This window comes from Cnephaeus nilssonii (genome assembly GCF_951640355.1).
Source record: "Cnephaeus nilssonii genome assembly, chromosome: 16".
NCBI classification, from domain to species: Eukaryota; Metazoa; Chordata; class Mammalia; order Chiroptera; family Vespertilionidae; genus Cnephaeus; species Cnephaeus nilssonii.
In genome coordinates, this window is record NC_137087.1 from 13,415,114 (window position 1) to 13,432,625 (window position 17,512).

A 17,512-nucleotide genomic window follows, 5' to 3' on the forward strand; every position below is an offset into this window, starting at 1 on the left:
AGAGAAGCACAGGGAGGCCACGACACCTGTGGACACTCTCCTGTCCCCTTCTCCCGAAATCTGTGGGCTGGAGGGTGTGGAGAGTGGGACCACCTCTGTCTCAGTCCGAGAGGCTGCTGTAACAGGTTCCCCAGACTGGGTGGCTTCTGAACCACACACATCTAGTTCGCACGGTCTGGAGGGGGAAGTCCAAGGTCAGGGCTCCAGCAGACTCCGTGTTTGGTGAAGGACACTTCCTGCCTCATAGCCACATTCTCGCTGTGCCCTCACACGGTGGAAGGGGCGAGGGAGCTCTCTGGGTCTCTCTTATAAGAGCTCTGATCCCATTCATGATGCCCACCCTCATGACCTAATCACCTCCCAAAGGCCCCAGCTCCCAATACCATCATGATAGGGATTAGGATTTAACATATGAATTTTGGAGGGACACAAACATTCAGACCACAGCAAACTTGTTCTCTCAAAGATACTTTAATGTGAGAAGAATAAAGTGTCTGAGGCTCACAGCCCCTCTGTGGCCATTGTACCCGTTTCCCAGACAGGAAAACTAAGGTGTGAGTGCCTAGGCCTCCTTGCTCATATTAAGAGGCTGACTCCCTGGATTCCTGGCCAGCACAGAGTCTCCGTGGGATGCTGGTCCTTGCCAGCCCTGCGCCTATCCCTGCCGTGCTGGCTCATCCGCTGCCCACATGCTCATCCCTGTAATAAAAACAGTTCTCTAATTAGTTCTAATTTTAACTATCATCAGGACCCACATCACTACAGGGCTGGCAATGAGACACCCCAGGAGTGTGCCTGCCTCACCCTCTCTCCTGGTGGTCAAGGCCTCCAGGATAGGGAAAGAGTGCGCACTGCAGGCCTTGGGCACCCTGTTTTGCTGTGTGACCCTCCCCAAGGCTTTTACCCTCTCTGGGCCTCTCCTACACCATCTGCAATGTCTGCCTCCTGGGAAGGCAGGGATGGAAGGATATGGGCACAGAGGATTGGAAACCCTTGCTGTGGGCCAGCAAAGGGCTGGCACCTTCTGTAGGGTTTCATTTGTCTTCACAGCAGACCCAGGTGTGACGACGGAGTGGGCCTCACAGACCCCACTGATCATTCACCCCGTGCAGGAGGATGACTACAGAGACCACACCTGTCATTCCCGTGCTGACCAGGCCATTGTGTTCCTTTACCTGAGGGGTTTGAGCGCTGGAGCAGAAACTGCTCCAAGTTTCGGGGGCTGAGGTTGTGGGAGTAGATGAGGGAGGCAGACTGGGAAGGGAAGCAGGAAAAGAGGACCTGGCCTTGGCATGTGAAATGGCCTGGGCATGCCTGGGAGGCCAGTCCTGCACCCGGTCCAGCCTTACGTGCAGAGAAGCAAGACACTGCAGAACGTGAGGGGCCTCCGTCTCAGAGCACGAGGGCCTAGAGAGAGGAGGCCCTGCAGAGCCTCCCTTCTCTGAGGCCGAGGAAACACAGCCCGATGATGAAAGATGGGGTGCTCAGAATTTCATTTCCTGAAAGAAAAATCCAGAATGTGATACTTGTCACAGCTGTAAATTTTGGTATAGCATCATGATCTAGTCATAGCCCCATTGGACAGATGAAAAAACAGGCTCAGAGAGTTTGTGATGATCTGAAGACATTTTACTTGGAACTGGGAGATCAGGGACCAGAACCTTGGTTTGTTCATGTCAAAGCTGTAGCTTTTTACCTTTTTTAATGCTTCCTTGGCTGGCAAGACCACCCCACTTAGGGGACAGATGGGACAACTAAGGCCTAGGTGGGCAAGTGGCACAGCTAGGCAGTGAGGAAGGAACCCAAGTCTGCTCCGAGACACCAGTCTGCCCAGGGCCCATCCAGCTTCCTCCTTCTTCATCCGGGGACCCACGCCAGGCCTCCAGGCCCTCTGCTCAGTGTGGAGAAGGTCTGCCCTGTTCCCCAGCTCCCCACAGCCCCTGCTCAGCTGCAGATCCTGCCCTGGGCCCACAGAAGTTGTGTCTCAGTCCTAGAGGTGGCAGCAGGCCCTGCCATGAGCTCTTCCTCCCCATGGGGTCTGGGCCTGGATAGCAACACCCACCAGCTCAGTCCGAGCCTCTATGGGTGTGGTCAAGTTTGGTGTCAGAAGCTCCAGGGTCAAGTCTGGGTTCTGCCAGTAGCTATGTGGCCTTGGTTAGTCACTTGCCTTCTCTGGCCTTATTTCTCCCATTCTGCAGTCATTTTTGTCCTAGGAGGAGGGCAGGCATGAAGGAAGCTGTGTCCTCGGGCCCGAGCCTCTCAGTTTCCCTGTGAATAAAACGGGAATAACGAAGCCCATTCCTTTGACTCTGAAGGACACTAATATTAGGTCAGTCCTAATATCTGCGGGGCTGGCCCTGTGCCAAATGCCCCCTGAAGCCTTCTCTCCCATAGGCCCCTATCACAGTGCTAAGATTGGAATCTGAGCTGAAAATGAAATGAAACGCTTTATTTTTAGTCTTTCATATGATGAGTCTAAGGACACAGCCCAAATGGCTTCAGAAGAGGTGGCACCTGGTCTGAGCCTGGAAGGACAGGTGACCCCCTTGCTGTAGGCAGGAGGGGTCAGTGCCCTGCTCTCGGGCAGCACCTGCTCCATCTTTGTTTCCCTGGGCTCCCAGGGACAGGGGCAGCCCCGAGACTCCTGGTTCCTTCTTGATGTTTCTCTCTCTCTCCCCCTCTCTCTACCTCTCTGAAATCAATAAAAATATATTTTAAAATAAATAAATAAAATGCAATGGTCAGACAAAGAGTAAGAGTAGTCCACATTTCTTAAGCACTTACAATGTGCCAGGCACTGAGCCGAGAGAGTTTCTTCTATTACCTCTTTAATCCTCAACTGCCTCATGAGGGAGGCTGGACACAATGTCTACCTTCTGGGGAATGGAGACTCGGAGGGGCTGAAGTACAGCCAGTGAGAGGCGCAGACAGGGTATGCAGCCTGGAGGCCTGACGGGAGTGAACAGGACAACTGCAATCTTTCGCATTTGCATTGTACGCTAGCCAAGTGCTTTACAAGAACCACCCCCTTTCATTCCTACAACAAACCTGCAAGGAGACACGATTTTAATCTCTACTTTCTATAGAAGGAAACACAGGCAAGTTGAGAACTTGGTCAAGATCATTGAGCCAGGGTTGGAATCCAGGCAGTCTGACTTCAAAGTCTGTAAGAGATTAATGTGAATACATCTCCTGGCATATAGAAGATTGCATGCAGGTGGTGCTCAATAAGTTATTTCCAAATTGAACCGAAATAAATACCACAAAGGATCAGGTCTTCAGGTCCTGTGGTCCTGGCCTTGCCATTTCCAGGGCTGCTTCTGCTAAGGCAAGAGGAAAAGACAACCCCAGGGACCCCTGAGAACCCCTGGAATGGGGCTCAAACCCTTCAAGGGGTCCTCTGCAGTCTCCAGGCCTCACCCTTTCCTTCTCTCAACACTACATTCCTTTCCTCCTTCCAATCATTTCTTTTTTTTTTAAGTCAATTTTATTGAGGAATAATTTACAAAACACACAAACTTAATTGTACAGTTCAATGAGTTTGGACAAATGTAGATAATGAGATAAACATTGATATACTCAAGATTTGGCACATTTCCATCATTCGGCAAAGTTTCTTCATGCCCCTTCCAAATCAATCTTTCTCCCTACTCAGGAAACCATTGGTTTGATTTCTAAAGTTATCAATTAGTTTTGTGTGTTCTATGACTTCCTATAAATGGAATTAAGCATGTGTAGCCTTTGGTGTAGACCCATCCATGCTGCATCATGTATTGGTAGTTGGCCCTTTCCTTGCTGAGGAAGGAATAGGAATACAACCATTTGTTTATCTGTTCCTATACATTTGGGTTGTCTCCAGTTTTAGGATTTTCTGGGTGAACATTTATTTCACCTACCCAGAAGCTATAATAATCAAATATGTTGTGGCTATTATGTTGAACAACCATTATCTGTTAGGTCAATTAAGAATAAGAAAAATGAACGTTTATATTTTACCTTCACTTATTCCTTCTCTAATGCTCTACCTTTATTTAGGGAGATCTTGGTTACTGATCTATATAATTTTCCTTCTCTCTGAAGAACTTCTTTCAACATTTCTTGAAAGGCAGGTCTACTGGCAACAAATTATTTCAATTTTTGTTTGTCTGGGAAAGTCTTTATTTCTCTTTTACTTTTGGAGGAGATAATTTGGCAGGATATAGAATTCTAGCGAGATGATTTTTTTCTTTCAACACTTTATTTTACTTCACTCTTTCTTGCTTGGATGGTTTCTGAGAAGTCTGATAAAAATCTTTGCTCATCTATACATAAGAATTGTTGTTCCTTACCCTGACCCTGGCTACTTTTAAGACTTAAAAAAAAAATCCTCACTCAAGGATATGCTTTTTATTGATTTTGAGAGAAAGGAAGAGAGAGAGAGAGAGAGAGAGAGAGAGAGAGAGAGAGAGAGAGAGAGATCCATGTGAGAGAATAACATCATGGGTTGCCTCTTGTATATGCCCTGACTGGTGATCAAACCTGCAAACTAGGCATGTGCCCTGACTAGGAATTGAACCAGCAACCTTTTTGATGTATGAGATGATGCTGTAACGGGCCAGGGCTTGTAAGACTTTTTATCTCTGATATTTTTCACTTTGAATACTATATGTCTAGGTATAGGTTTTTGGCATTTATCCTAATTGGTGTTCTCTGAGCTTCCTGGAATATGTGATTTGGTGTCTGATATTAATTTTTGGAAAATTTCAGTCATTATTCCTTCAATTATTTCTTTTGTTTCTCTTTTTTCTTTTCTGTTATTCCCATTATATGTATGTTACACTTTTTGTAGTTGTCCTATAGTTCTTGGATCTTCTGGGGATTTCCTTTGTCTTTTTGAATTTGAGAGGTTTCTATAGAGATCGCCTCAAGAGTAGAGATTCTTTCCTCAGCTGCTTCCAGTCTGAGAATGAACCAGTCTTCGTTTTTTGTCACAGTGCTTTTGATTTCCAGCATTTTACTTTGATTCTTTTTTTAGAATTTCTATCTCTCTGCTTATATTACTCATCTATTCTTGCATATTGCCTATTTCCCCCTTAGCATATGAATCATAGTTATTTAAAATCTTTGGTCTGATAATTCCAATATTCCTAAAATATCTGAGTCTGGTTCTAATGCTTTCTCTGTCTCTTCAAACTGCTTTCCCCCCTTTTATTATGTTTTGTAATTTTTTTTTTCATTGAACGCCAGACTTGATGTAGTAGATAAAAGAAACGTGGTCCTGGTTCCCACAGAGGTTTCTGCTCATAGGTTCCTGCTCCAGTAAGGTGCGATTCTGGGCATTTGTCTTATCTATCTGTCTGTCTCCTCACTTTTAGAGGCAGTAGTTTGACTCATGACTTTAATGAATCTAAGAAGAGTTGTTGATTTTCAGTTTGGTTAGCTTTTTTTTCTTATTATGAAGATAGGAGAGCTCCTTAGATGCCAGGCTAGAAATTGGAAGTCTGATATCCATGTGTTTTAACACATTTTCTTACAAAAATAATCCTTTGTACATTGAATAACCTTGTCACCTTTGTTTAAAAAAAATTCAATTGATCACAGGTATATGGGTCTGTTTTGCCACTTTGTGCCATATGTTGTATCTTATACCAATACCACACTCAATTGACCACTATAACTATATAGAAAGTCTTAAAATCAAGCAATGTGAATCTTTCAAGCTTGTTTTTATTTTTCAAATTTGTTTTGGATGTTCTAGGCCCTTTTCATTTTCAAATAATTTTTAGAACCAGCCTATTAATTTCTGTATTTTAAAAAGTCTGCTCTATTTTTTCATTGGTTTGTAGTTTTCTTGAAATATTTCCTTCTGGTATTGATATCAGGGTAATGTTGACCTTATGAAAGAGTTGGGAAGTATTTTATTCTCCTCTAGATTTTAAAAGAGTTTGTTTAAATAATATTTTTTTATTTAAACATTTGATGGGCCTGGAATTTTCTTTATGTAAGATTTTATGAAATAAATTTCTGTAATAGGTATCAAACTACTTATGATTTCTGTTTCTTCTTGTGTCAATTTTTGTTTTTCAAGGAATTTGATTATTTCATTTAGGTTGCCAAAGTTATTATCTCAAAGCTGTTCAAAATTTCTTTCATTAGTTTAAAACATCTGTAAAATCTGTAGTGATGAACCCATGTTGATACCTGATATTGATCATTTATGTTTTATTTCTTTTTTCTTGCTACAGGTTTATTGATGTTTATTGATCTCTTTAAAACAATAAGCTATTGGTTTTATTGAGTTTCTTTAGTGTACATTCATTTTTCTAGTTCATTGACTTTTGCTTTTTATTATTTCCTTCCTTCTACTCACTTTCAGTTTAACTTAGTCTTTTTCCCCAAAAATCTTAAATATATATATTTTAGAGAGAGGAGAAGGCAGAGGGATAGAGAGATAGGAACATCGATGAGAGAAAAATATAGATTGGCTGCCTCATGCACACCTCTCACTGGGGATTGACCCCAAAACCTGAGCATGTACCCTGACTGGAAATCTAATCAGGGACCTCTTGGTTCATGGGTTGACACTCAATCACTGAGCCATACTGGCTGGGCTTTTCCCCAAACTTTTTATGGAGAATCCATGGTGTGTTGAAATTCTCAAGACCACCCCCAGCTTCAGGGAATTTCTAGGGGTACTTACAGGACTCAGCATACAGTCATACTCATTGCTTAGAGTTATTACAACAAAAGATTCAAAGCAAAATTGCAAAGGGCAAAGGCACAAGATGTGAAGTGTGAAGGAAATCAGACACAAGCTTCCCAGAGTCTTCTCACAGTGGAGCTATAAGCATGCACTCAATTCCCCCAGCACGGAGCTGTGACAACATATGTAAAATGTCGTCTACCAGAGAAGTTCATTAGAGATTCAGTGCTCAGGGTTTTCATTGGGGGCTCATCACACAGGAACCTTCTACCGGGCACATACCAAACTTCCAAACTACCAGAAAGAAAGTGGTGTTGAGCATAAACCACATTATTTACAGTAAGACACTTTTATAAAGAAAGCATGGGAACTCTTCTGAGATATATGTTCCCAGATGTCAGTCAAGAGTCAACCTTTTAAGCAGGCTTCTCTAAGGGTATCAATCTCAGGCTTGCTCTGTTAACTTCTTTCTGCATTTGTGTTTAAAACTTTTATTTTATCTAATATAAACATTTAATGCTATACACTTACCTCAGACACTCTTTTAGGCTGCATCCTACAAATATTGATATATTATATTTTTATTTTTGCATTCAGTTCAAAATATTTTTAAATTTCCCTTGAGATTTCTGTTGTCTGCTGTCAACTTCACAGATGCTTTTATCTGCAGTGTTGTAGATGCTATTAATTTATTTCTGTAAAATTTTAATTTAATAGATTATATTTTTTAGCTTTAGAAGTTTTATTTGTTTCTTTTTATGGTTCCCATTTCTCACTTCATCATATTTTCTTTTAAATCTTTGAATATTTTTATAATAGCTATTTTAATCTCATTGTCTTCTAATTCCATAATTTCTGCAATCCAGGTCTGTTTCTATTGAATTATTTTTCTTGTGGTTGTGGGTTTCATTTTCCTGCTTTCCTGCATGTCTAGGAGTTTTTGTTTGGATGCTGGACATGCGATGTTCCATTTCAGGGTGTTTGTCTTTTGTTGTCTTGTTGAAAGAGTATTAAATATATTGCTTTGACAGGCAGTTAGTTTACTTGTGGATCAAGCTGCTCCTTTTGAGGCTCATTTTTAAGGTTTATTAAATTGATCCAACCTCTATTCTGACTGGTTGGAACTCAAAGTCTCTCATCTTTCTGTGAGCTCTGGTAGTTGTTAAACTCATAGCTCCCTGATAGTAATTGTTTCTCTGATAGCTGGTCTTTGCCTGGCCCCATCAAGTCTCATCTTAGACATATACAGTTTTTAATTCATTGTAAGGCTCAAGAAGACTGCTATGAAGATTTCTAGATCTTTCTCTGCCTAGCTCCCTCCTCTCTAGTGTTCTGACCACAACTTCCAGCATCCTCAGGCTGCCTATGCTCCAGTCTCTGTCTCATTAGCTCAGTGAGACTGCTGTGCTCCACTTGGATTCTCTCTCTTTGTTCAGTGGCCTGGAACATGTCTCTAATTAGAAAACTGAGGCAATCATAGAGCTTACCTAATCTGTTTTCCTTCTCTCAGGATCACCGACCTGTGCTTCTATGTGAAAATAGGTTTTTCTATGTTTGCTCAGTTTTCTTTTTTCCTTTCTTTCTTTTTTAAAAAATATTTTTTATTGATTTTTTACAGAGAGGAAGGGAGAGGGATAGAGAGTTAGAACCATGGATGAGAGAGAAACATCGATCAGCTGCCTCCTGCACACCCCTTACTGGGGATGTGCCTGCAACCAAGGTACATGCCCTTGACTGGAATCGATCCTGGGACCCTTCAGTCCGCAGGCCAATGCTCTATCCATTGAACCAAACTGGTTAGGGCATCCTTTCTTTTGTTTATGGTGATAGGGCTAGTCTAATTACCAGTTACTCTGTCGTAGCTAGAAGTTGACATCATTGACTCCCAGTCCAATGTTCATGATGAGTAGACATTCACCAGGAAGAGATGGAGGAGGGCACCTTCGGAGAAGGGGCTGCATAGGTGAAAGTTCTGAGGCAAGTTCAGGGATGTGTGTGAGGGGAGTGTTAGAGGTGATAGGCAGGGATGTATATGCAAAGGACCTTGAATGACAGTCTAGGAGTTTGCACATTATCCTTGAGGTCTTGAGGAGGCAAAAGCTAGTAATTATAACTATAATAACAGTAACATGTAATTGATTTATTTTCATGTGCCAAGCAGTCCCTGCTCTAAGCTCTTTCCATGGATCATCTCATTTATTAAGCTCATGAGCTCCTCCAGCCAGCTCATAAAAGACTACAGTGCTATTAGGAATTGCCATGTGCTGTGTGTTTTTCTAAACACTTTACACAATGACCTCATTTACAATAACACTATGTGGTAGAGATTATAACTATGTCTATTTTACAGATCAGGAAATTGAGGCACAGAGAAGGTAAATGATGTATAGTCACACAAGAACAAGTAGCAGATAGTGATGATTTTCTTTTCTTCCAAAAATACTCTTCTAATATAATAATAATAATAATGTTCTTACAATGAAAAGGAGCTGCCTTTGGGCCACCCAGGTGCTTCATGCCCACAGATACTGTGAATGTTAGTGCACGTGGCCACCAGGCCTGGTGGACATGGCATTGCTGGCAGTCAGGTGGTCCCTATGCTGGTTTAAAATGATGTCCTCAAATTCTTTGGCGCTCTTCCCATCAAAGGTGGACCATAATTTCCACCCCCGTCAATCCAGGCCAACTTTAGTGACTCACTTCTAATGAATAGAACGTGGCAGAAACAGTGCTGCGTGATTTTTGAGGCTCATTTTCAAAAGACAACCCTGCTCCTGCCTGACTTGTCCTCTTGTGACACATGCCTTGGGAGTCCTGATCTGGTTTCTGTCCCTACAGTTTTGCCTTTTCTAGAATGTCATATAAATGGAGTCATCCAGTGTGTAGTCTGCTGTTCAGCTTCTTTTTCTTAGCACATTGCTTTTGTGATTCGTCCATGTTGTTGTGTGTATCTGCAGTTTGGTCCTTTTTATTTCTGAGGTGTTTTGTTAATCCATGCATTGGGCATTTATTGGTCCATCCCATCGCTGGGCACACAATAGATGTTCAATAAGTGGGTGTTGAGTCGCCAAGTGGGTGAATGGAAGGCGAAAGTGGGGACTCCTCTCCAAACCTTTAGAGCCGGGCTTTGACAGGGGTTGGAGGAGGCAAGGTGACGTTTTCTCAAGACTCATTTATCATTCATTAATTCACACATAGTGATTGAGTATCCACTCTATGCCAACTACTGTGCTAGGTCATAATACACAATTCCTGCCCCTCCAGAGCTGACTGTTGAGCTGAGAAGACAGCTCACCAAGCAGTTAACATCAAGGGAGATAAATGCTGGGAGAAAGGGAAAGCAGGGCAAGGCAGGGAGAGGGCCAGGGCTGGGTGAAGGTGGGAGATGGAGAGGGCAGGGTGAGTGTGGGTGGGTGGGACAGACAAGGCTTCCCCAGGAAAATCAAGGCCTGAGGAGGAGGTGATTGCTGGACCTCAGAGGAGGTGTGCCGGGCAGGAAGAACATGAGAGAGCACACAGCGGGTTGGAGGAATGAGCCCAGTGTGAATGTGGGAAATGGTTAGCTTTGGTCGTGAGACACATGAGGAGGGGATCAATTGAAAAACTGAAGTTGCAACGTGATCTAATTAGGGTCTCTGTAGTTCAGAGTGGAGAAAGGATTGGATGTGTGAGTCATGAAGGAAGACCAGTCGGGGGTGTTAAAAATATAAGTACCCCAGGTAAAGGATGGTGGGGACCTGGATAAGGACAATGGAAGAATAGATTATAGTCCCACTTAGTGGTAGACTTACCAGGATCTGATGACTGATTTTTCTGTGGGGAAAGGGGCAGGATGGAATAAGAGTAGATCCCAGATTTGAGACTTGGGCAACCAACAGAAGATAGTGCTAATCCCTCGAAGAGGAGCATGTCAGGGGGCGGGGGGGTAGGAGATGAAGAGACAATGAGTGAGGAAGTGTGGGAATTATTGAGGTTAAAGGGCCTGGAAGATATCCAAATGAGAGTCAAGGAGGCAGTTGGATATTTGGCCTGGAGAGGGAATCATGGCTAGAGACACAGATTTGGGAGACATTGGCATGGAGGAGGGAGTGTATGAACTTCCCTGGAAATGAGTGAAGGCCGAGGGCTCAAGACAGAGACCTGAGGAACACGAGGATTTAAAGAGGAGGAAAAGGGGTGTTCAAGCAAGACCAAGGAAATGGCATGCAGAATTAGGGGTGTGGACCAAGGAGTGTGTGAAGGAGCAGAGGGGGACCAAGTTGAAAGGAGAGGCAGGGACACCAAGAGGCATGCTGCCCAAGGGTCAAGTCAGGTGACCTGCAAGACTCAAGGATGGCCAGTCCCTGGTGACCATGAGCTGAGTCCCTTAGAGGAGTGGGAAAAGTGAAAGCCAGAAGCCTGGCAGAGGAGTAGTGATAGGGATGGAAGGAGACATCTTTGGGACCAACTGCTCTGCCTTGCAGTTTGGTTGTGAACAGGGGTGTGAGTTAAGGTTGAGGACATGGCATCAAGGGAAGGATTTATTTATTTATTTATTTATTTATTTATTTATTTATTTGAGAGAGAGAGAGAGAGAGAGAGAGAGAGAGAGAGAGAGAGAGATATTGATTTGTTGTTCCCCTCATTTATGTATTCACTGGTTGATTCTTGTATGTGTGCTGACCGGAGATGGAACCCACAACCTTGGTATATCAGGACTGTGTTCTAACCAAGTGAGCTACCCGGCCAGGGCTATGCTGCAGATATCTTAAGATCCAGCCTTGTAAGTTACGCAGTGTCACTTCCACCACATTCTGTAAGTCAAAGCAAATCTCAGGCTACTCCCACTCAAGGGAGGGAGGATATTCCATCTCTTGATGGGAGGTGCTGTTAAGATTTGGGCAGTCTTTAACATAACATAGGAGAAGGTGAAGCCATAAGAAGATAATTGATGGATCCATCAAAAAAGTGACAGTACTTGGGGCTCAGGGCACATGTAGTAGGATTGGCTTGAGAGAGAAGAAGGCCTTGAAGTGGGGTTCTGGGTGGGGAGGGTCATCTTATATTTTATCAAGAAGATCTGAGCAGGCCAACAACCACAAGGTTCTGGGTCATATAAACCACTTCAAAATTTTCCCTCTCTCTTTTGTAGGACAGGTAGTAAGTAGAGAGAAGCCCTCAAGAACAACACATATTATTGAAAGCTAATTTGTGGCCTTAATTCTCTCAATGGCCCTCTGAGGTGAATCGAAATTAATGTCATGATGCCCATTTTACAGATAGAGCAACTGAGGCTCAACAAATCTCTTTCTCTGATTGCACATAAAAAGATATTTGCTCCTTCCTATCTGAGGAGCACGTAGATGTCATAACAACTCCTTAGGGAAGGGAACCCACGTGGAGATGGAGTGGGATTCTCATCCCAGGAGGGAGAGGGATCAGGGATGGAGCATCAGCTCAGGCTCTGGCAGCCCAAGAGGTTCTTGGGATGGGATGGAGCCTGGGCTGTGAGGTCTGAGGACAGGGAGGGAGGAGGTGCTTGGCTGTAGAAACCATGGGCTGGTGACCACCACTCCCGCCACCCTAATCATGCACTAGTGATATTAATAAAAATAATTTATGTCATGTGACTGCTTTTTAACTAGCTGCTTTCAAGACTTAAGACCAGGATTATAAAAGGCATGCATTTATAAATTATTAGCCCAGAGCTCATAAGCACATATACTTTGGGGAACACTTTGGTAGCACTTTAAATTAATTTATTGTCATTCATTCCAGCTGCCTGTGATGTAAACCTTCAGCTATAAATTTGTACCATCATCTGACACACCATTAACTAAGGTGCTGCCCAAGCCAGAGCACATAATAAAGCATTCAAATACAATTTCTGTAGGGACCTACATCTCTGCCCCCATCTCCCCTCCCCTCCCTCCCTTCCCCTCCCTTCCCCTCCCTTCCCCTCCCCTCTACTCCTCTCCCCTCCTCCCTCCCCTCCTCTCCCCTCTCCACTTCTCTCCTCCCTACCTTTCCCCTCCCTTTCTCCTCCCTTCCCACCCTTCCCCTCCCCTCCCCACCCTTCCCTTCCCTACCTCTCCCCTCCCTTTCTTCCCTCCCCACCATTCCCCCCTCCCCTCCCTACCTTTCCCCTCCCTTTCTTTCCTCCCCACCATTTCCCCCCTCCCTACCTTTCCCCTCCCTTTCTCCTCCCTCCCCACCTTCCCCCCCTCCCCTGCTCTTCCCTCCCCTCCTCTCCTCTCCCCTCCCTTCCCTCTCTCCTCCCTTTCTCCCCTCCTCTCCGCTCCTCTCCCCTCCTCTCCTCTCCTCTCCTCTCCTCTCCTCTCCTCTCCTCTCCTCTCCTCTCCTCTCCTTCCTTTTCCTCTCCTCTCCCCTCTCTTCCCTCTCTCCTCCCTTTCTCCCCTCCCCTCCTCTCCCCTCCTCTCCGCTCCTCTCCCCTCCTCTCCCCTCCTCTCCTTTCTTCTCCTCTCCTCTCCTTCCTTTTCCTCTCCTCTCCTCTCCTCTCCTCTCCTCTCCTCTCCTCTCCTCTCCTCTCCTCTCCTTTACTCTCCTCTCCTCTCCCTCTTTCCCCCTTTCCTCCCCTTTCCTATTAATGACAAGAAACATGGAGAGAAGACAGGTACTTCAGAGTTGTGTCCTGGCAAAGGAATCAGGGCAGGTGAGATGGCCATCCTCAGAGCTCCTGAGGTTTCACCCCATTGCACAGATGGGACATCAGAGGTCCAGAGGGGGTGTGGTTTTATCTAAGGCCACACAGCTAGCAGAATCCACGACTGCATCCTACCGCAATGCCTTCTGGGTAAACAGGCTGAGTCTATGCTCCTGAAAATGTAGGCCTGGGCATGACTGGCCCCAGAACTCAGAAGAAGGCTAGGAACAGAAAGTAAGATCTTCCTGAGAGGAGTTTCTGGTGGGGCGATCTGAGGAGCATTCCCGGATGCTGGGCAGAGAGGGAAAGCCTGGAGGGGGTCAGGCCACCATCACTGCCCTATGCCGGGGAGGCAGAGCCGGCACACTGGAAAGCAGTCCCCAGGGAACGCTTTGGACCCCAGGAGGGGGTTGGTAATGAGGAGAGCTGGCTGTGCTGGCGGGAGTTCCCAGTCACTGGAGGGTGCTGGGCACACACAACGGCGTACGGCTTCCCCTTGCTGCTGTGACAAGGGACCACGGCAGCTGTAGCTTAAAACAACACACACTTACTGTCGTGCCGTTATAGAGGTCAGACGCCCAAATGGGTCCCACTGGGCTGAAGTCAGTTCTTCGGGGGCTCTGGGGGAGAACCCAGTTCTTCGCCTCCTCTAGCTTCCAGGGGCGCCTGCTTTCCGACCCGGCCCTCCCTTCGCGGTCACACCTGGCCATGGTCGCTGCGGCCCTCAGGTGGCCGCTCTCCGGTTCTCCCTCACACAGGGATTCCTCCTCTGGAAGCAGAGGACACGTCACTGCTTCACTTAAAGGCGAGGCACAGGGAGAAGCAGGAGGAGAGCAAAAGGAGGAAGAGGAGGCAGGGTAGGAGGAAGAGGAGGCAGGGTGGAGAACTGACTCCCTCTCACGTCAGATGGCCTCCGTGTGAGGCGCGCAGCCCATTGGGAGACTTGAACCCGGATCCCAGACCTGCTCCGAGACCTGTAGCTTCCCCACCGGTCAGACAGGTCCCCAGGCCCTGGCCCGAGACCATCCTTGGAATCACCGGTCTGCAGGGGGCCACGTTGAGGAAGTGAGGGGGCGCCCTGTTGGGCCAGGCTAGGATGGTGGGGATGTCCTAGAAGGGCTGCCTGCGGGCTGGAGGCAGCCCTTCCCAGCAGCCAACTGGCCGTGGCCGCTCCGTACAGGGAGGAGCCCGGCGGTCCCTGGCCCCAGAGGCCCCAACCTCGAGTTAGCCCGCCCCCGCCTGAGCGAAGGGCAGGCCTCTCGTCCCCTCCCCCACACTTGGCCTTCTTGCCCTCATCCCGGGAGCCCTACCACGCTGGGACCTGGTCCTGGGAGAGCTGGGAGCAGCCTGGCAGGAGCCCTACAGGAGGTTGACAGTCGTCTTTCCCTTACCCACCAAGGGCAGGGGCCGGGCCTCTGGAAGCCTCCTCTGTCCGCCGCCCTCATGCTCTCAAACCCTGTGGATAGGGCCTTAGCTTGGCTAATAACAGTGCTCACCTCATAAGGCTTTGGACAAGGTAGAGCGACAGTCACTGAACTGCTTGGCGGCACAACGTCTGGCACGTGACAGACAATAAGGGGAGGAGGTGGCATTGCTGTCAGTGCCATTCTCCAATCTGCTGTCCTCCTGGCACCTGCCAGGGAGCCCCCCTCAAAGCAACTGCAGAGCTGAGCCCTGCGCTTCCGCTCATGTGAGCAGGCTTCGGGGTTACGTTCCTGCCTCCTTAAAATTTTATTTTGTTGATTTCAGAGAGGAAGGGAGAGGGAGAAAGAGATAGAAACATCAATGATGAGAGAGTCATCGATCGGCTGCCTCCTGCACGCCCCACACTGGGGATTGAGCCCGCAACCTGGGCATGTGCCCTGGCCGAGAATCGAACCCTGACCTCCTGGTTCATAGGCCGGTGCTCAATCACTGAGCCACGCCGGCTGGGCTCCTTGCCGCTGGCCTGGAGTGGGCCCATCGCCACACATACTGTGCAGTAGGGCCTGTGTCTGATTGGCCTCCTGGCTCCAGGAGCCCCTCCGCTGGGTGCTTAGTAGGCACTCAGTTGTCAGAATGAATGGACCCGTGAAGGAAGCCACGAGGTGTTCAGCTGGGGATTAACTCACCATGCATGGCTTGGTCTGCACCAGGCGTGGCGGGAGGTGGGCCCCTGCCTCAGCCTGCCCTCCAGGTGCTCGCTGGGAGGCGTGGACTTCCGTGTGCCACTGTGGTGGGTGTGAGGGGGCACTGGCAGCAGAGGAGGGGGGCAAAGGCTCAGGATGGAGTGTCTGTGGTCCTTGAATCTTCAGCATCCACTCTGGGTTGGTGCTCGTGTCTTATCTCTAGCCAGACCTTGAAGAGCTGAGAACCATTTCTATGAATCAATCACCCGCTGCCTACACGAGAGCAAAGCTGCCTGGCTAGATAAAGCCCCGAGCGAGGGGCAGGGGCCAGGAAACAGACAGGGGAGCAAGCGGAGCCTGCCCCTCGCCTGGTGGGCACGCACTGTGATGGGGGTGCCCCCATGCTCTCACCCTGATGTGTACGTCTTTGGGCAGCCATCACCTCCCACGCATCCACCAGCTCCTCACCCTCACACAGCCCTCCTAGTGCACTTGAACCCACAGTCACACCTGGACCTCTCTCGCAGCACGTCCCCTGCACACCTGGCTGCTCACATGCAGTCACACGCATCCTATGTAGACTCACGCTCTCCCAACAACTGCCCACAGAGCCTGCTCCCACATGCCGCCCCTCCACACACTCGTCCCGTGCCTTGACAATCACACACTCTCTGTGTATCTCCAGCAAGTACGTGTGTCCACATGAACATCCTCGCACACACCTTGCCAGCACCCACGCTGGGGCTCCCCAGTGTTCCCCAGGCAGCGTGGTGCCGCAGGGACTGGCCTTGCGGGGCTGCTGAGAGCAGGTGGACCGTTATCTGGAGCTGGCTGGTTTGGTCTGAATCTCAGGCCGTGGAACAGGAGACCTGGATTCGAGCCTGAGGTCTAAATTCACTAACCGTGTGGATCGTGGTGAGTCCCTTTCCCAGGCCAGACCTCAGTGTCCTCATTCGTGAGACGGGAATAATAATAAAAATATCCGAGTGGCTATTTCCAGGAGCCAGTCAGATGCTGCCACGGAAGTGAACTTGATCCACGAACATCGAGAAGATCCGTTTGCATTATTGTTGCTGTTTGCTCCCGTTATGGCTGTTGATTAGCCAGGGTTCTATGGAGCCCTGGGAATCCCCGTCGATGTGCCTGTGACCGGGAAACATGCCGGATCTTGGTAACCTGGAGGGCTCACCACCCGCACCCCGACCCCACACTCCAAATCACCGGCACCCTTCAGGGTTAGCTTCTCACCAGGGGCTCTGCAGCAAGCCCGTCGGCCCGAAAGGCCACTGGGCCTCAGCCTGCGCACAGCGCCTCCTGAGCGGCTCCTCTGGCCACGCCCATCCTCCCTCGCCCAGGGCTTGGGTGCCAGTGTCCGGCCAAGACTTTCCCACCAGATTCCCTTGCTGAGCAAAGGTGTCGGCCGCAGCAGTGACATCATCACACTCAGGGTCCCAGGAGACTCTGAGGAGCTGTGGTTCACAGCAGCTTGGTGGGGCCACAGTGGGGGACAGTGGTGTGAGAACATGTGTGTGTGTGTGTGTGTGTGTGTGTGTGTGTGTGTGTGTGTGTGGAGGGGTGTCTGTGTGAGCAGGGATGTAGTCTGGTTGACTATGTAGTGTGTGGGCACGTCGGTGCTATCTGGGAGTGTGAGACTGGGTGAGTCACAGTGTGTGTACATGTCCGCTTTGGTGTGAGTGGCAGTGTAGTAGGTGTGTGTGTGGATGTGTGAGTGTGACCTTGTGAGTACATGGTGAGTGTGGGTTGTGGTCGTATTTCTGCAGTGCTGGGATGTGAGTGCAGAGGTATGTGTGTGTGGTGTGTGCATGTGCTCGTGTTGTATGGTGTCTGTGTGTGTGTTTGTGTGTATGTGTCTGTGTGGTGTCTGTCAATCTGGATGTGGGAGCGGCTGTCTGGTGGCTATGGTGCGGGTGTGGGTTCTTTGTTGGGCATGTGAGTGTGAGTGCAGCGTGTGATGTGAGTGTGTGGGGGTGGTGAGTGGGGGAGAGCACAGGCAGGCAGGCGGCCAGGGCGCTTCCCCGCTTCCCCTGCACACAGTGGCTGGGCTGACAGCCGGGCAGA